A 22096-nucleotide genomic window follows, 5' to 3' on the forward strand; every position below is an offset into this window, starting at 1 on the left:
CCCTTTTCATGTTCTCCACCTTTCTTTTTCACTGTCACACACAAAACACACAAAATGGCGGCCGACACTTCCTGATTTCGACCGATTCGAATGTTGACTGACATGTAACCACCAATCAGAATTACGCTCGCGCACGTTATGGTGCGCGCACGGTGCGCGCACGGTGCACGCACGGTGCACGCACGGTGCGCGCTTATAGATATTTATGTACTTTTAACTGCAATTTTCTCAGGAACTACTGAACAGATTGACACCATATATGCAAAAGGCACATACCTGACCTGAGGACTACCTCTTGGCCAAATTTCAAGTAATTCTGTTCAGCCGTTCGGGCTGTACCTTCGACTAAAGATCCTATGGGAATATGCATGGGGAAAATGCGTTTTGGGACCCCCCTTTTTTCTCAGCCCCCGCTTGACGAATCACCCCGAGACTTTCAGGGTAGGAGCTTAGCGGAGCGCCCCGTTAGTTTTGAAAATTTCGCGAGGATTCGTCAACCGGCACCAAAGTTATTAAAAATAGAATTTTCAGATTTCCTATGGAAACTCGGTCCTAACTATAACTATCTACTGGCGACCGCCAGTAGATAATATATATTACCTACTGGCGGTCGCCAGTAGGTACTTATAGTTAGGACCTTGTTTCTATACAAAAAGCGTTTTTTCTTTTCCCAATAACTTTGGCGCCGGTTGACGAATCTTCGTGAAATTTTCAAAACGTTGGTCCTGCTCCGGTCAGCTCCTATCCTGAAAGTGATGCACCAAGCGGGGGCCGAGAAAAAAGGGGGGTCCCAAAACACGTTTTCTCCATGTTATTTCCCATAGGAAAATTTAGACACAACTACAGCCCGAACTGCTGAACGAAATTACACCAAATTTGGCAAAAAGGTTGCCCTTGGTTCAGAAAGAGACCTTTTTTTTTAAATGGTGTAAATCCGTTCAGTAGTTCATGAGAAATTCAAAAAATAGAGGGGAAAAAATCAATTTCCCATAGGAAATTTTAGACATGGTTACAACTGAAACTGCTGAACGGAATTACACCAAATTTGGCAAAAAGGTAGTGCTTGGTTCATAAAGTGACCTTTTTTTTAAATGGTGTAAATCTGTTCAATAGTTTTCGAGATATTAAAGGAAAAATATCTTTATATATCTGGGCGGGACCTAACTACACAAGCACAAGCTTGGATCTAATTGGCTGCCAACACTTCAATACAGGAAGTGCTGGCAGCCATCTTGGTACAATGCTTTTTAGGTCTTGCCTAGAGACGTAGCACATGCGCTGCAAACTACACAAACACCACTGCACTGCCCTAAACCCTAAAACACTACCCCAGCATGACCCCCTGCACTGCACGAACACCACTGCACTGCCCTAAACCCTGAAACAGTACCCCAGCATGACCCCCTACACTGCCCAAACACCACTGCACTGCCCTAAACCCTGAAACACTACCCCCAGCACGGCCATCTACACTGCCTGAACACCACTGCACTGCCCCAAACCCTGAAACACCATCCCCATCATGACACCCTACACTGCCCGAACACCACTGCACTGCCCTAAACCCCGAAACACCAGCCCCAGCACGACCCCTACACTGCCCGAACACCACTGCACTGCTCTAAACACTGAAACACCAGCCACAGCACGAACCCCTACACTGCTGCCGAACACCCCTGCACTGCCCTAAACCCTGAAACACCAGCCCCAACACGACCCCCTACACTGCCCAAATACCACTGCACTGACCTAAACCCTGAAACACCAGCCCCAGCATTAGCCCCTACACTGCTCGAACACCACTGCACTGTCCTAAACCCTGAAACACCACCCCCAGCACGACCCCCTACACTGCCCAAGCACCGTTGCACTGCCCTAAACCCTGGAACACTAGCCCCAGCACGATCCCCTACACTGGCTGAACACCGTTGCACTGCCGTAAACCCTGAAACACCAGCCCCAGCACGATCCCCTACACTGCCCGAACACAGTTGCACTGCCCTAAACCCTGAAACACCAGCCCCAGCATGACCCCCTACACTGCCCGAACACCACTGCACTGCCCTAAACCCTGAAACACCACCCCAGCAACACCCCCTACACTGCACGAACACCACTGCCCTAAACCCTGAAACACCTCCCCCAGCAAAACCCCCTACACTGCCCGAACACAACTGCACTGCCCTAAACCCTGAAACACGCCCCAAGCAAGACCCCCTACATTGCCCAAAAACCACTGCCCTAAACCCTGAAACTTCAACCCCAGCAAGACGCCCTACACTGCCCGAACACCACTGCACTGCCCTAAACCCTGTAACACCACGCCCAGCACGACCCCCTACACTGCCCGAAAACCACTGTACTGCCCTAAACCCTGAAACACACAACCAGCAAGACCCCCTACATTGCCCAAAAACCACTGCCCTAAACCCTGAAACTTCAACCCCAGCAAGACGCCCTACACTGCCCGAACACCACTGCACTGCCCTAATCCCTGAAACACCACCCCCTGCACGACCCCCTACACTGCCCGAACATCACTACACTGCCCTAAACCCTAAAACACCACCCCCAGCATGACCCCTACACTGCCCGAACACCACTGCTCTGCCCTAAACCTTGAAACACAACCCCAGCATGTCCACCTATACAGCCCGACACCACTGAACTGCCCTAAACCCTGAAACACTAGCCCTAGCACAACCCCCTACACTGCCCGAACACCACTGCACTGCCCTAAACCCTGAAACACCACCACCAGCACGACCCCTACACTGCCCGAACACCAGTGCACTGCCCTAAACCCTGAAACACCTGCCGCAGTACGACCCCCTATATTGTCAGAACACCACTGCACTACCCTAAACCCTGAAACAGCACCCCCAGCACGACCCCCTACACTGCCCGAACACCACTGCACAGCTCTAAACCCTGAAACACCACCCCCAGCACAACCCGCTACACTGCCCGAACACCGTTGCACTGCCCTAAACCCTGAAACACCAGCCCCAGCACAACCCCCTACACTGCCCGAACACCATTGCACTGCCCTAAACCCTGAAACACTGGCCCCAGCACGACACCCTCCACTGCAGGAAGCACCAGTGCATTGCCCTAAACCCTGAAACACCAGCCCCAGCACGAGCCCCTACACTGCCCGAACACCACTGCACTGCCCTAAACCCTGAAACACCACCCCAGCAAGACCTCCTACACTGCCCGAACACCACTGCCCTAAAACCTGAAACACCACCCCCAGCAAGACCCCCTACACTGCCAGAACACCACTGCCCTAAACCCTGAAACACCACCCCCAGCAAGACCTCCTACCCTGCCCGAACACCACTAAACTACCCTAAACCCTGAAACACTACCCCTGCATGTCCCACTACACAGCCCAAACACCACTGCACTGCCCTAAACCCTGAAACACCACCCCAGCACGAACCCCTACACTGCCTGAACACCACTGCACTGGCCTAAGCCCTAAAACACCACCCCCAGCGCGACCCCCTACACAGCCCGAACACCACTGTACTGCCCTAAACCCTGAAACACCACCCCAAGAACGACCCCCTACACTGCCCGAGCAAAACTAAACTGCCCTAAACCCTGAAACACCACCCCCCGCATGACCCCATACATTGCCCGAACACCACTGCACTGCCCTAAACCCTGAAACATCCCCGCCGCACGACCCCCTACACTGCCCGAACACCACTGTACTGCCCTAAACCCTGAAACACCATCCCCAGCAAGACCCTCTACACTGCCTGAACACCACTGCCCCAAACCCTGAAACACCACCCCCAGCACGACCCCCTACACTGCCCGAACACCACTGCACTGCCCTAAAACCTGAAACACCATCCCCAGGACGACCCCCCCACACTGCCTGAAAACCACTGCACTGCCCTAAACCCTAAAACACCACCCCCAGCATGACCCCTACACTGCCCGAACACCACTGCACTGCCTTAAACCCTAAAACACTAACTCCAGAGCGACCCCCTACACTGCCGGAAAACCACTGCACTTACCTAAACCCTGAAACACCCCCCGCACGACCCCATACAACGCCCGTACACCACTGCACTGCCCTAAACCCTGAAACACCCCCCCCGCACAACCCCCTACACTGCCCGAACACCCCTGCATTGCCCTAAACCCTGAAACACCACCCCGCACAACCCCCGTACACTGCCCGAACACCACTGCCCCAAAACCCTGAAACACCACCCCCAGCATGACCCCCTACACTGCCCATACACCACTGCACTGCCCTAAACCCTGAAGCACCACCACCAGGACGACCCCTACACTGCCTGAACACCACTCCACTGCCCTAAACCCTAAAACACCAGCCGCAGCATGACCTCCTACACTGCCCGAACACCACTGCACTGCCCTAAACCCTAAAACACTAACCCCAGCACGACCCCTACACTACCCAAAAACCACTGCACTACCATAAACCCTAAAACACTACCCCATCACGACCCCCTAAACTACCCAAACACCACTGCACTACCCTTAACCCTAAAACACTACCCCCAGCAGTATACCCTACACTACCCACACACCACTGCACTCCCATAAACCCTAAACCACTACCCTCAGCACGACCCCCTACACTACGCAAACACCTTTGCACTACCCTTAACCATAAACCACTACCCCCAGCAGGACCCCCTACACTACCCAAACACCACTGCACTACCCTAAACTCTAAAACATTCCCCCCAGCACGACACCCTAAACTACCCAAACACCACTGCACTACCCTAAACACTAAATCTACCCCAAGAAAGACCCCTACACTACCCAAACACCACTGCATTACCCTAAACACTAAATGTACCCCCAGCATGACCCCCTACACTACCCAAACACCACTGCACTACACTCAATCCTAACTCTACCCTCAACACGACCCCCTACACTACCCAAACACCACTGCACTACCCTAAACCCTAAAACACTACCCCCAGCACGACCCCCTACACTACTCAAACACCACTGCACTATCCTAAACCCTAAAACACTACCCCAGCATGAACCCCTACACTAACCAAACACCACAACACTACCCTAAACCCTAAAACACTGCCCCAGCATGAGCCCCTACACTACACAAACACCACTGCACTGCCCTAAACCCTGAAACACCAGCCCCAGCACGACCCCATACACTGCTCGAGCACCTCTCAACTGCCCTAAACCCTGAAACACCAGACCCAGCATGACCCCCTACACTGCCCGAACACCTCTGCACTGCCCTAAACCCTGAAACACTACCCCAGCAAGACCCCCTACACTGCCTGAACACCACTGTCCTAAACCCTGAAACACCACCCCAGCAAGACCCACTTACACTGCCCGAACACCACTGCCGTAAACCCTGAAACCCCACCCCCAGCAAGACCCCCTACACTGCACAAATACCACTACATTGCCTTAAACCCTAAAACACTACCCCGCACGACTCCCTACACTACCCAAAGACCACTGCACTACCCTAAACCCTAAAACAAGACCCCCTACACTACACAAACACCACTGCACTACCCTAAACCCTAAAACACTACCCCATCATGACCCCCTACACTACCCAAACACCACTGCACTACCCTTAACCCTAAAACACTACCCCCAGCAGTATACCCTACACTACCCACACACCACTGCACTACCCTAAACCCTAAAACACTACCCCCAGCATTATCCCTACACTACCCAAACACCATTGCACTACCCTAAACCCCAAAACAGTACCCCCTACACTACCCAAACATCACTGTACTCCCATAAACCCTAAACCACTACCCTCAGCACGACCCCCTACACTACCCAAGCACCTTTGCACTACCCTAAACCATAAACCACTACCCCCAGCAGGACCCCCTACACTGCCCAAACACCACTGCACTACCTTAAACTCTAAAACATTCCCCCAGCACAACACCCTAAACTACCCAAACACCACTGCACTGCCCTAAACCCTAAATCTACCCCAAGAAAGACCCCTACACTACCTAAACACCACTGCACTACCCTAAACACTAAATGTACCCCCAGCATGACCCCCTACACTACCCAAACACCACTGCACTACACTCAACCCTAAATCTACCCTCAGCACGACCCTCTACACTACCCAAACACCACTGCACTACCCTAAACCCTAAAACACTACCCCCAGCACGACCCCCTACAGTACCCAAACACCACTGCACTATCCTAAACCCTAAAACACTACCCCAGCACGAACCCCTACACTAACCAAACACCACAACACTACCCTAAACCCTAAAACACTGCCCCAGCATGAGCCCCTACACTACACGAACACCACTGCACTGCCCTAAACCCTGAAACACCAGCCCCAGCACGACCCCATACACTGCTCGAGCACCTCTCAACTGCCCTAAACCCTGAAACACCAGCCCCAGCATGACCCCCTACACTGCCTGAACACCACTGTCCTAAACCCTGAAACACCACCCCAGCAAGACCCACTTACACTGCCCGAACACCACTGCCGTAAACCTTGAAACACCACCCCCAGCAAGACCCCCTACACTGCACAAATACCACTACACTGCCTTAAACCCTGAAACACCACCCCCAGCAAGACCCCCTACACTGCACAAATACCACTACACTGCCTTAAACCCTGAAACACCACCCCCAGCAATACCCCCTACACTGCCCGAACACAAATGCACTGCCCTAAACCCTGAAACACCAGCCCCACCACGACCCCTACATTGCCCGAAGACCACTACACTGCCCTAAACCCTGAAACACCTGCCCCAGCACAACCCCTACACTGCCCGAACGCCACTGCACTGCCCTAAACCCTGAAACACCAGCCCCAGCACAAACCCCTGCACTGACCGAACCCCACTGCACTGCCCTAAACCCTGAAACACCAGCCCCAGTAAGATGAGCTACACTGTCCGAACACAACTACACTGCCCCGAACCCTGAAACACCAGCCAGAGCAACACCTCCTGCACTGCCCAAACACCACTGCACTGCCCTAAACCCTGAAACACCACCCCCAGCAAGACCCCTACACTGCCCGAACAACACTGCCCTAAACCCTGAAACACCACCCCCAGCAAGACCCCCTACACTTTCTGAACACCACTGCACTGACCTAAACCCTGAAACTTGACCCCTTCACGAACCCCTACACTGCCCGAACACCACTGCACTGCCCTAAACCCTGAAACACCACCCGCAGCCCGACCCCCTACACTGCCCGAACACCACTGTACTGCCCTAAACCCTGAAACACCATACCCAGCAAGACCCCCTACACTGCGCGAACACCACTGCACTGAGCTAAATCCTGAAACACCACCCCCTGCTAGACCCCCTACACTGCCCAAACACCACTGCACTGCCTAAACCCTGAAACAGCACCCCCAGCACGACCCTCTACACTGCCCGAACACCACTGTACTGCCCTGAAGCCTGAAACACCACCCCCAGCGAAAACCCCTACATTGCCCAAACACCACTGCCCTAAACCCTGAAACACCACCCCCAGCAAGACCCCCTATACAGTCCGAACACGACTGCACTGCCCTAAACCCTGATACACAACCCCCAGCATGACCCCTACACTGCCCGAACACCACTGCTCTGCCCTAAACCCTGAAACACTACCCCAGCACGCCCCCTACATTGCCCGAACACCACTGCACTGCCCTAAAACCTGAAACACTAGCCCAAGCATGACCCCCTACACTGCCGGAACACCACTGCACTGTCCTAAACTCTGAAACACTAGCCCCAGCATGACCCCCTACACTGCCCTAACACCACTGCACCACCCTAAACCCTGAAACACCAGCCCCAGCTCGACCCCCTACACTGCCCGAACACCACTGCACTGCCCTAAACCCTGAAACAAAACCCACAGCATGACCCCCTACACTGCCCAAACACCGTTGCACTGCCCTAAGCCCTGAAACACCACCCCCAGCACGACCCCCTACACTGCCTGAACACCACTGCTCTGCCCTAAACTCTGAAACACCACCCCAAGCACGACCCCCTACACTGCCCGAACACCACTGCACTGCCCTAAACCCTGAAACACCAGCCCAGCAAGACCCACTATACTGCGTGAACACCACTGCACTGCCCTAAACCCTGAAACACCAGCCCCAGCAAGACCGCCTACACTGCCCGAACACCACTGCACTGCCCTAAGCCCTGAAACACCAGCCCCAGCAAGACCCCCCACACTTGCTGAACGACACTGCACTGCCCTAAACCCTGAAACACCACCCCCTGCAGGACCCCCTACACTTCCCGAACACCACTGCACTGCCCTAAACCCTGAAACACCACCCCCTGCACGACCGCCGACACTGCCCAAACACCCCTGCACTGCCCTAAACCCTGAAACACCACCCCAGCACGAACCCCTACACTGCCCGAACAAAACAAAACTGCCCTAAACCCTGAAAACCACCCCCGCATGACACCCTACACTGCCCGAACACCACTGTACTGCCCTAAACCCTGAAACACCACCCCCAGCAAGACCCCCTACACTGCCCAAACACCACTGCACTGCCCTAAACCCTGAAACACCACCACCAGGACGACCCCTACACTGCCTGAACACCACTGCACTGCCCTAAACCCTAAAACACCACCCCCAGTATGACCCCCTACACTGCCCGAACACCACTGCACTGCCCTAAACCCTAAAACACTAATCCCCAGCATGACCCCCTACACTACCCAAAAACCACTGCACTACCATAAACCCTAAAACACTACCCCCGCATGACCCCCTACACTGCCCAAAGACCACTGCACTACCCTAAACCCTAAAACACGACCCCCTACACTACACAAACACCGCTGCACTACCCTAAACCCTAAAAAACTACCCCATAACGACCCCCTACACTACCCAAAAACCACTGCACTACCATAAACCCTAAAACACTACCCCCGCAAAACCCTCTACACTGCCCAAAGACCACTGCACTACCCTAAACCCTAAAACACGACCCCCTACACTACACAAACACCGCTGCACTACCCTAAACCCTAAAACACTACCCCATCATGACCCCCTACACTACCCATACACCACTGCACTACCCTTAACCCTAAAACACTACCCCCAGCAGTATACCCTACACTACCCAAACACCACTGCACTACCCTAAACCCTAAAACACTACCCCCAGCTCGACCTCTACACTACCCAAAAACCACTGCACTACCATAAACCCTAAAACACTACCCCGCATGACCCCCCACACTGCCCAAAGACCACTGCACTACCCTAAACCCTAAAACACGACCCCCTACACAACACACACACCGCTGCACTACCCTAAACCCTAAAACACTACCCCATCACGACCCCCTACACTACCCAAACACCACTGCACTACCCTTAACCCTAAAACACTACCCCCAGCAGTATACCCTACACTGCCTAAAGACCACTGCACTACCCTAAACCCTAAAACACTACCACCAGTACGACCCCCTACACTACACGAACACCACTGCACTACCCTAAACCCTGAAATAACAGCCCCATCACGACCCCCTAAAATGCCCGAACACCACTGCACTGCCCTAAACCCTGAAACACCAGCCCCAGCACGACCCCCTACACTGCTCGAGCACCTCTCAACTGCCCTAAACCCTGAAACACCAGCCCCAGCACAACCCCCTACACTGCTCGAGCACCTCTCAACTGCCCTAAACCCTGAAACACCAGCCCCAACATGACCCCCTACACTGCCCGAACACCTCTGCACTGCCCTAAACCCTGAAACACCACCCCAGCAAGACCCCCTACACTGCCTGAACACCACTGTCCTAAACCCTGAAACACCACCCCCAGCAAGACCCACTTACACTGCCCGAACACCGCTGCCGTAAACCTTGAAACACCACCCCCAGCAAGACCCCTTACACTGCACAAACACCACTACACTGCCTTAAACCCTGAAACACCACCCCCAGCAATCCCCCTTCACTGCCCGAACACAACTGCACTGCTCTAAACCCTGAAACACCAGCCCCAGCCAGACCCCCTACACTGCCTGAACACAAATGCACTGCCCTAAACCCTGAAACACAAGCCTCACCACGACCCCTACACTGCCCAAACACCACTGCACTGCCCTAAACCCTAACACACCAGCCCCAGCACAACCCCTACACTGCCCGAAAACCACTGCGCTGCCCTAAACCCTGAAACATCAGCCCTAGCACGAACCCCTGCACTGACCGAACCGCACTGCCCTAACTAAACCCTGAAACACCAGCACCAGCACGACCCCCTACACTGCCCGAATACCACTGCACTGCCCTAAACCCTGAAACAGCAGCCCCAGCAAGACCCCCAACACTGCTCAAACCACTGCACTGCCCTAAACCCTGAAACACCAGCCCCAGCAAGACGAGCTACACTGCCCGAACACAACTGCACTGCCCTGAACCCTGAGACACCAGCCCCAGGAACACCTCCTGCACTGCCCAAACACCACTGCACTGCCCTAAACCCTGAAACACCATACCCAGCAAGACCCCCTACACTGCACGAACACCACTGTACTGCCCTAAATCCTGAAACACCACCCCCTGCACGACCCCCTACACTGCCCAAACAACACTGCATTGCCTAAACCCTGAAACAGCACCCCCAGCATGACCCCCTACACTGCCCGAACACCACTGTACTGCCCTGAAGCCTGAAACACCACCCCCAGCAAGAACTCCTACATTGCCCAAACACCACTGCCCTAAACCCTGAAACACCACCCCCAGCAAGACCCCCTATACTGTCCGAACACCAGTGCACTGCCCTCAAACCCTGAAACACAAGCCCCAGCAAAACCCCCTACACTGCCCGAACACCACTGCACTGCCCTAAAACCCTGAAACACTAGCCCCAGCAAGACCACCTACACTGCCCAAACACCACTGCACTGCCCTAAATCCTGAAGCTATAGCCCCAGCAAGACCCAATACACTGCCCGAATGCCACTACCCTATACCCTGAAACGGCACACACAGCAAGACCCACTACACTGCCCATACGCCACTGCCCTGCCCTGAACACTGAAACACCACCCCTAGCAAGACCCTCTACACTGCCTGAACACCACTCCACTGCCCTAAACACCATCCCCAACAATACCCCCTACACTGCCCGAACACCAGTGCACTGCCCTAAACTCTAAAACACCACCCCCAGCACGATCCCTACACTGCCCGAACACCACTGCACTGTCATAAACCTTGAAACACCAGCCCCAACAAGACCCCCTACAGTGCCCAAACACCACTGCACTGCCCTAAACCCTGAAACACCAGCCCCAGCAAGACCCAATACACTGCCCGAATGCCACTACCCTATACTCTGAAACGCCACACCCAGCAAGACCCCCTACACTGCCCGAACGCCACTGCCCTGCCCTGAACCCTGAAACACCACCCCTAGGAAGACCCCCTACACTGCCTGAACGCCACTCCACTGCCCTAAACCCTAACACAACATCCCCAGCAAGACCCCCTACATTGCCCGAACACCACTGCACTGCCCTAAACTTTAAAACAACACCCCCAGCACGACCCCTACACTGCCCGAACACCACTGCACTGCCCTAAACCCTGAAACACCACCCCGAGCACGACCCCCTACACTGCCCGAACACCACATCCCTACCCTAAACCCAGAAACACCACTGCACTGCCCTAAACCCTGAAACACCAGCCCTAGTAAGACCCACTACACTGCCTGAACACCACTGCACTGCCCTAAACCCTGAAACACTAGCCCCAGCAAGACCACCTACACTGCCTGAACACCACTGCACTGTCCTAAACCCTGAAACAGCAGCCCCAGCACGACACCTACAAAGCCCGAACACCACTGCCCTACACTAAACCCTGAAAAACTACCCCCAGCATGACCCCCTACACTGCCCTAACACCACTGCACTGCCCTAAACCCTCAATCACCAGCCCCAGCACGACCCCTACACTGCCCGAAAACCACTGCACTGCCCTAAACCCTGAAACAACAACCCCAGCACGAACCCCTACACTGCCCAAACACCACTGCACTGCCCTAAACCCTGAAACACCAGCCCCAGCACGACACACTACACTGCCCGTACACCACTGCACTGCCCTAAATCCTGAAACACCAGCCCCAGCACGACCCACTACACTGCCCGAACACCACTGCACTGCCCCAAACCCTGAAACACCAGGCCTAGCACGACCCCCTACAATGCCCAAACACCACTGCACTGCCCTAAACCCTGAAACACCCCCCAGCAACTCCCCCTACTCTGCCTTAACACCACTGCCCTAAACCCTAAAACACCACCCCCAGCGAGACCACCTACAGTGCTCGAACACCACTGCACTGCCCTAAACCCTGAAAAACCACCCCCAGCACGATCCCCTACACTGCCTGAACACCACTGCAATGCCCTCATCCCTGAAACACCAGCCCCAGCACGACCCCTTCACTGCCGGAACACCACTGCACTAAACCCTGAAACACCAACCCCAGCACTAACCTCTACACTGCCCAAACACAACTGCACTGCCCTAAACCCTGAAGCACCAGCGCCAGCACGACCCACTACACTGCCCGAACACCACTGCACTGTCCTAAACCTTGAAACACCAGCCCCAGCATGAACCCCTACACTGCTCGAACACCCCTGCATTGCCCTAAACCTTCAAACACCAACCCCAACACAAACCCCTACACTGCCCAAACACCACTGCACTGCCCTAAACCCTGAAACACCAGACCCAGCACGACCCACTACATTGCCCGAACACCACTGCACTGCCCTAAACCCTGAAACACCAGCCCCAGCAAGATCCCCTACACTGCTCGAACACAACTGCACTGCCCTAAACCCTGAAACACCAACCCTTGCATGACCCACTACACTGCCTGAACACCACTGCACTGCCCTAAACCCTGAAACACCAGTCCCAGCACGACCCCCTACACTGCCCGAACACCACTGCACTGCCCTAAACCCTGAAACACCAGCCCCAGCACGACCCCGTATACTGCCCGAACACCACTGCACTGCCCTAAACCCTGAAACACCAGCCCCAGCAAGATCACCTACACTGCACGAACACAACTGCACTGCCCTAAACCCTGAAACACCAGCCCTAGCATGACCCACTACACTGCCTGAACACCACTGCACTGCCCTAAACCTTGAAACACAAGCCTCAACAAGACCCTCTACAGTGCCCAAACACCACTGCACTGCCCTAAATCCTGAAACACCAGCCCCAGCAAGATCCAATACACTGCCCGAATGTCACTACCCTATACCCTGAAAGGCCACACCCAGCAAGACCCCCTACACTGCCCGAATGCCACTGCCCTGCCCTGAACCCTGAAACACCACCCATAGCAAGACCCCCTACACTGCCTGAACGCCACTCCACTGCCCTAAACCCTAAAACAACATCCCCAGCAAGACCCCCTACACTGCCCGAACACCACTGCACTGCTCTAAACTCTAAAACACCACCCCCAGCACAACCCATACACTGCCCGAACACCACTGCACTGCCCTAAACCCTAAAACACTAACCCCCAGCATGACCACCTACACTATCCGAACACCAATGCACTACCATAAACCCTGAAACACCACCCCAGCACCACCCCCTACACTGCCCGAACACCACAGCCCTACCGTAAACCCTGAAAACCCCCCCCAGCACGATCCCCTACACTGCCCGAACACAACTGCACTGCCCTAAACCCTGAAACACCAGCCCCAGCACGACCCTCTACACTGCTCAAACACCCCTGCACTCTCCTAAACCCTGAAACACCAGCACCAGCAAGACCCCCTACACTGCTCGAACACCACTGCACTGCCCTAAACCCTGAAACACCAGCCCATCACCACCCACCACACTGCCTGAACACCACTGCATTGCCCTAAATCCTGAAACACCAGCCCCAGCACGGCCCCCTACACTGCCCGAACACCACTGCACTGCCCTAAACCCTGAAAAACCACCCCCAGCAACACCCCTTACACTGCCTTAACACCACTGCCCTAAACCCTGAAACACCACCCCCAGCAACACCCCCTACTCTGCCTTAACACCACTGCCCTAAACCCTAAAACACCACCCCCAGCAAGACCCCCTATACTGCTCGAACACCACAGCACTGCCCTAAACCCTGAAACACTAGCCCCAGCATGACCCCCTACACTGCCCAAACATCACTGCACTGCCCTCAACCCTGAAGCACCAGCGCCAGCACGACCCACTACACTGCCCGAACACCACTGCACTGTCCTAAACCTTGAAACACCAGCCCCAGCATGAACCCCTACACTGCTCGAACACCACTGCATTGCCCTATACCTTCAAACACCAACACCAACACAAAACCCTACACTGCCCAAACACCACTGCACTGCCCTAAACCCTGAAACACCAGCCCCAGCACGACCCCATATACTGCTCGAACACCACTGCACTGCCCTAAACCCTGAAACACCAGCCCCAGCACGACCCCCTACACTGCCCGAACACCAGTGCACTGCCCTAAACCCTGAAACACCACCCCCAGCAACTCCCCCTACTCTGCCTTAACACCACTGCCCTAAACCCTAAAACACCACCCCCAGCGAGACCACCTACACTGCTCGAACACCACTGCACAGCCCTAAACCCTGAAATACCAGCCCCAGCAGGAGGACCTACACTGGCCGAACTCCACTGCACTGCCCTAAACTCTAAAACACCATCCCCAGCAAGAACCCCTACACTGCCCGAACACCGCTGCACTGCCCTAAACTCTAAAACACTAACCCCCAGCACAGCCCTCTACACTATCCGAACACCAATGCACTACCCTAAACCCTGAAACACCACCCCCAGTACGACCCCCTACACTGCCCGAACACCACTGCCCTACCCTCAACCCTGAAAAACCACCCCCAGCACGACCCCCTACACTGCCTGAACACCACTGCAATGCCCTCATCCCTGAAACACCAGCCCCAGCACGACCCCTACACTGCCCGAACACCACTGCACTGCCCTAAACCCTGAAGCACCAGCGCCAGCACGACCCACTACACTGCCCGAACACCACTGCACTGTCCTAAACCTTGAAACACCAGCCCCAGCATGAACCCCTACACTGCTCGAACACCACTGCATTGCCCTATACCTTCAAACACCAACACCAACACAAAACCCTACACTGCCCAAACACCACTGCACTGCCCTAAACCCTGAAACACCAGCCCCAGCACGACCCCGTACACTGCTCGAACACCACTGCACTGCCCTAAACCCTGAAACACCAGACCCAGCACGACCCACTACACTGCCCGAACACCACTGCACTGCCCTAAACCCTGAAACACCAGCCCCAGCATGAACCCCTACACTGCTCGAACACCACTGCATTGCCCTAAACCTTCAAACACCAACCCCAACACAAAACCCTACACTGCCCAAACACCACTGCACTGCCCTAAACCCTGAAACACCAGCCCCGGCACGACCCCGTACACTGCTCGAACACCACTGCACTGCCCTAAACCCTGAAACACCAGCCCCAGCACGACCCACTACACTGCCCGAACACCACTGCACTGCCCTAAACCCTGAAACACCAGCCCCAGCAAGACCACCTACACTGCACAAACACAACTGCACTGCCCTCAACTCTGAAACACCAGCCCTAGCATGACCCACTACACTGCCTGAACACCACTGCACTACCCTAAACCTTGAAACACAAGCCTCAACAAGACCCCCTACAGTGCCCAAACACCACTGCACTGCCCTAAACCCTGAAACACCAGCCCCAGCAAGATCCAATACACTGCCCGAATGTCACTACCCTATACCCTGAAAGGCCACACCCAGCAAGACCCCCTACACTGCCCGAATGCCACTGCCCTGCCCTGAACCCTGAAACACCACCCCTAGCAAGACCCCCTACACTGCCTGAACGCCACTCCACTCCCCTAAACCCTAAAACAACATCCCCAGCAAGACCCCCTACACTGCCCGAACACCACTGCACTGCCCTAAACTCTAAAACACCACCCCCTGCACAACCCCTACACTGCCCGAACACCACTGCACTGCCCTAAACCCTAAAACACTAACCCCCAGCATGACCCCTACACTATCCGAACACCAATGCACTACCATAAACCCTGAAACACCACCCCCAGCACGACCCCCTACACTGCCCGAACACCACAGCCCTACTCTAAACCCTGAAAAACCACCCCCAGCACGATCCCCTACACTGCCCGAACACAACTGCACTGCCCTAAACCCTGAAACACCAGCCCCAGCACGACCCTCTACACTGCTCAAACACCCCTGCACTCTCCTAAACCCTGAAACACCAGCCCCAGCAAGACCCCCTACATTGCTCGAACACCACTGCACTGCCCTAAACCCTGAAACACCAGCCCATCACCACCCACCACACTGCCTGAACACCACTGCATTACCCTAAATCCTGAAACACCAGCCCCAGCATGACCCCCTACACTGCACGAACACCACTGCACTGCTCTAAACCCTGAAACACCACCCCCAGCAACACCCCCTACTCTGCCTTAACACCACTGCCCTAAACCCTAAAACACCACCCCCAGCAAGACCCCCTACACTGCTCGAACACCACAGCACTGCCCTAAACCCTGCAACACTAGCCCCAGCATGACCCCCTACACTGCCCAAACATCACTGAACTGCCCTCAACCCTGAAACACCAGCCCCAGCATGACCCACTACACTGCCCGAACACCACTGCTCTGCCCTAAACCCTGAAACACCAGCCCCAGCACGACCCTCTACACTGCTCAAACACCACTGCACTGCCCTAAACCCTGAAACTCCAGCCCCAGCAAGACCCCCTACATGGCTCGAACACCACTGCACTGCCCTAAACCCTGAAATACCAGCCCCAGCAGGAGGACCTACACTGGCCGAACTCCACTCCACTGCACTGCCCTAAACTCTAAAACACCATCCCCAGCAAGAACCCCTACACTGCCCGAACACCGCTGCACTGCCCTAAACTCTAAAACACTAACCCCCAGCACAGCCCTCTACACTATCCGAACACCAATGCACTACCATAAACCCTGAAACACCACCCCCAGTACGACCCCCTACACTGCCCGAACACCACTGCCCTAAACCCTAAAACACCACCCCCAGCGAGACCACCTACACTGCTCGAACACCACTGCACTGCCCTAAACCCTGAAATACCAGCCCCAGCAGGAGGACCTACACTGGCCGAACTCCACTGCACTGCCCTAAACTCTAAAACACCATCCCCAGCAAGAACCCCTACACTGCCCGAACACCGCTGCACTGCCCTAAACTCTAAAACACTAACCCCCAGCACAGCCCTCTACACTATCCGAACACCAATGCACTACCATAAACCCTGAAACACCACCCCCAGTACGACCCCCTACACTGCCCGAACACCACTGCCCTACCCTCAACCCTGAAAAACCACCCCCAGCACGACCCCCTACACTGCCTGAACACCACTGCAATGCCCTCATCCCTGAAACACCAGCCCCAGCACGACCCCTACACTGCCCGAACACCACTGCACTGCCCTAAAGCCTGAAACACCAACCCCAGCACTAACCTCTACACTGCCCAAACACCACTGCACTGCCCTAAACCCTGAAGCACCAGCGCCAGCACGACCCACTACACTGCCCGAACACCACTGCACTGTCCTAAACCTTGAAACACCAGCCCCAGCATGAACCCCTACACTGCTCGAACACCACTGCATTGCCCTATACCTTCAAACACCAACACCAACACAAAACCCTACACTGCCCAAACACCACTGCACTGCCCTAAACCCTGAAACACCAGCCCCAGCACGACCCCGTACACTGCTCGAACACCACTGCACTGCCCTAAACCCTGAAACACCAGACCCAGCACGACCCACTACACTGCCCGAACACCACTGCACTGCCCTAAACCCTGAAACACCAGCCCCAGCATGAACCCCTACACTGCTCGAACACCACTGCATTGCCCTAAACCTTCAAACACCAACCCCAACACAAAACCCTACACTGCCCAAACACCACTGCACTGCCCTAAACCCTGAAACACCAGCCCCGGCACGACCCCGTACACTGCTCGAACACCACTGCACTGCCCTAAACCCTGAAACACCAGCCCCAGCACGACCCACTACACTGCCCGAACACCACTGCACTGCCCTAAACCCTGAAACACCAGCCCCAGCAAGACCACCTACACTGCACGAACACAACTGCACTGCCCTCAACTCTGAAACACCAGCCCTAGCATGACCCACTACACTGCCTGAACACCACTGCACTTCCCTAAACCTTGAAACACAAGCCTCAACAAGACCACCTACAGTGCCCAAACACCACTGCACTGCCCTAAACCCTGAAACACCAGCCCCAGCAAGATCCAATACACTGCCCGAATGTCACTACCCTATACCCTGAAAGGCCACACCCAGCAAGACCCCCTACACTGCCCGAATGCCACTGCCCTGCCCTGAACCCTGAAACACCACCCCTAGCAAGACCCCCTACACTGCCTGAACGCCACTCCACTCCCCTAAACCCTAAAACAACATCCCCAGCAAGACCCCCTACACTGCCCGAACACCACTGCACTGCTCTAAACTCTAAAACACCACCCCCAGCACAAACCCTACACTGCCCGAACACCACTGCACTGCCCTAAACCCTAAAACACTAACCCCCAGCATGACCCCCTACACTATCCGAACACCAATGCACTACCATAAACCCTGAAACACCACCCCCAGCACGACCCCCTACACTGCCCGAACACCACAGCCCTACTCTAAACCCTGAAAAACCACCCCCAGCACGATCCCCTACACTGCCCGAACACAACTGCACTGCCCTAAACCCTGAAACACCAGCCCCAGCACGACCCTCCACACTGCTCAAACACCCCTGCACTCTCCTAAACCCTGAAACACCAGCCCCAGCAAGACCCCCTACATTGCTCGAACACCACTGCACTGCCCTAAACCCTGAAACACCAGCCCATCACCACCCACCACACTGCCTGAACACCACTGCATTACCCTAAATCCTGAAACACCAGCCCCAGCACGACCCCCTACACTGCCCGGACACCACTGCACTGCCCTAAACCCTGAAACACCACCCCCAGCAACACCCCCTACACTGCCTTAACACCACTGCTCTAAACCCTGAAACGCCACCCCCAGCAACACCCCCTACTCTGCCTTAACACCACTGCCCTAAACCCTAAAACACCACCCCCAGCAAGACCCCCTACACTACTCGAACACCACAGCACTGCCCTAAACCCTGCAACACTAGCCCCAGCATGACCCCCTACACTGCCCAAACATCACTGAACTGCCCTCAACCCTGAAACACCAGCCCCAGCATGACCCACTACACTGCCCGAACACCACTGCTCTGCCCTAAACCCTGAAACACCAGCCCCAGCACGACCCTCTACACTGCTCAAACACCACTGCACTGCCCTAAACCCTGAAACTCCAGCCCCAGCAAGACCCCCTACATGGCTCGAACACCACTGCACTGCCCTAAACCCTGAAACACCAGCCCATCACGACCCACCACACTGCCCGAACACCACTGCACTGCCCTAAATCCTGAAACACCAGCCCCAGCACGACCCCCTACACTGCCCGAACACCACTGTACTGCCCTAAACCCTGAAATACCACCCCCAGCAACACCCCCTACACTGCCTTAACACCACTGCCCTAAACCCTGAAACACCACCCCCAGCAACACCCCCTACTCTGCCTTAACACCACTGCCCTAAACCCTAAAACACCATCCCCAGCAGGACGACCTACACTGGCCGAACTCCACTGCACTGCCCTAAACCCTGAAACACCAGCCCCAGAACGACCCACTACACTGCCCGAACACCACTGCACTGCCTTAAACCCTGAAACAACAGCCCCAGCACGACCCACTACACTGCCCGAACACCTCTGCTCTGCCCTAAACCCTGAATCACCAGCACCAGCACGACCCCCTATACTGCTCAAACACCCGTTCACTGCCCTAAACCCTGAAACACCAGCCCCAGCAAGACCCCCTACACTGCTCGAACACCACTGCACTGCCCTAAACCCTGAAACACCACCCCCATCAACACCCCCTACACTGCCTTAACACCACTGCCCTAAACCCTGAAACACCACCCCAAGCAACACCCCCTACTCTGCCTTAACACCACTGCCGTAAACCCTAAAACATCACCCCCAGCAAGACACCCTACACTGCTCGAAAACCACAGCACTGCCCTAAACCCTGAAACACCAGCCCCAGCAGGACGACCTACACTGGCCGAACTGAACTGCACTGCCCTCAACCTTAAAACACCATCCCCAGCAAGACCCCCTACACTGCTCGAACACCACTGCACTGCCCTAAACCCTGAAACACCAGCCACAGAACGACCCACTACACTGCCCGAACACCACTGCACTGCCCTAAACCCTGAAACACCACCAACAGAACGACCCCCTACACTGCTCAAACACCCGTTCACTGCCCTAAACCCTGAAACACCAGCCCCAGCAAGACCCCCTACACTGCTCGAACACCACTGCACTGCCCTAAACCCTGAAACACCACCCCATCAACACCCCCTACACTGCCTTAACACCACTGCCCTAAACCCTGAAACACCACCCCCAGCAACACCCCCTACTCTGCCTTAACACCACTGCCGTAAACCCTAAAACACCACCCCCAGCAAGACACCCTACACTGCTCGAACACCACAGCACTGCCCTAAACCCTGAAACACCAGCCCCAGCAGGACGACCTACACTGGCCGAACTCAACTGCACTGCCCTCAACCTTAAAACACCATCCCCAGCAAGACCCCCTACACTGCTCGAACACCACTGCACTGCCCTAAACCCTGAAACACCAGCCCCAGAACGACCCACTACACTGCCCGAACACCACTGCACTGCCCTAAACCCTGAAACACTAGCCCCAGCATGACCCCTTACAGTGCCCGAACACCACTGCACTGCCCTAAACCCTGAAACACCACCAACAGAACGACCCCCTACACTGCCCAAACACCACTGCACTGCCCTAAGCCCTGAAGCACCAGCGCCAGCACGACCCACTACACTGCCCGAACACCACTGCACTGTCCTAAACCTTGAAACACCAGCCCCAGCATGAACGCCTACACTGCTCGAACACCACTGCATTGCCCTATACCTTCAAACACCAACACCAACACAAAACCCTACATTGCCCAAACACCACTGCACTGCCCTAAACCCTGAAACACCAGCCCCAGCACGACCCCGTACACTGCTCGAACACCACTGCACTGCCCTAAACCCTGAAACACCAGACCCAGCACGACCCACTACACTGCCCGAACACCACTGCACTGCCCTAAACCCTGAAACACCAGCCCCAGCATGAACCCCTACACTGCTCGAACACCACTGCATTGCCCTAAACCCTGAAACACCAGCCCCAGCACGACCCACTACACTGCCCGAACACCACTGCACTGCCCTAAACCCTGAAACACCAGCCCCAGCAAGACCACCTACACTGCACGAACACAACTGCACTGCCCTAAACCCTGAAACACCAGCCCCAGCAAGATCCAATACACTGCCCGAATGTCACTACCCTATACCCTGAAAGGCCACACCCAGCAAGACCCCCTACACTGCCCGAATGCCACTGCCCTGCCCTGAACCCTGAAACACCACCCCTAGCAAGACCCCCTACACTGCCTGAACGCCACTCCACTCCCCTAAACCCTAAAACAACATCCCCAGCAAGACCCCCTACACTGCCCGAACACCACTGCACTGCTCTAAACTCTAAAACACCACCCCCAGCACAACCCCTACACTGCCCGAACACCACTGCACTGCCCTAAACCCTAAAACACTAACCCCCAGCATGACCCCCTACACTATCCG

This window comes from Triturus cristatus, chromosome 1_1, assembly GCF_964204655.1.
Source record: "Triturus cristatus chromosome 1_1, aTriCri1.1, whole genome shotgun sequence".
In the NCBI taxonomy this organism is placed as follows: domain Eukaryota; kingdom Metazoa; phylum Chordata; class Amphibia; order Caudata; family Salamandridae; genus Triturus; species Triturus cristatus.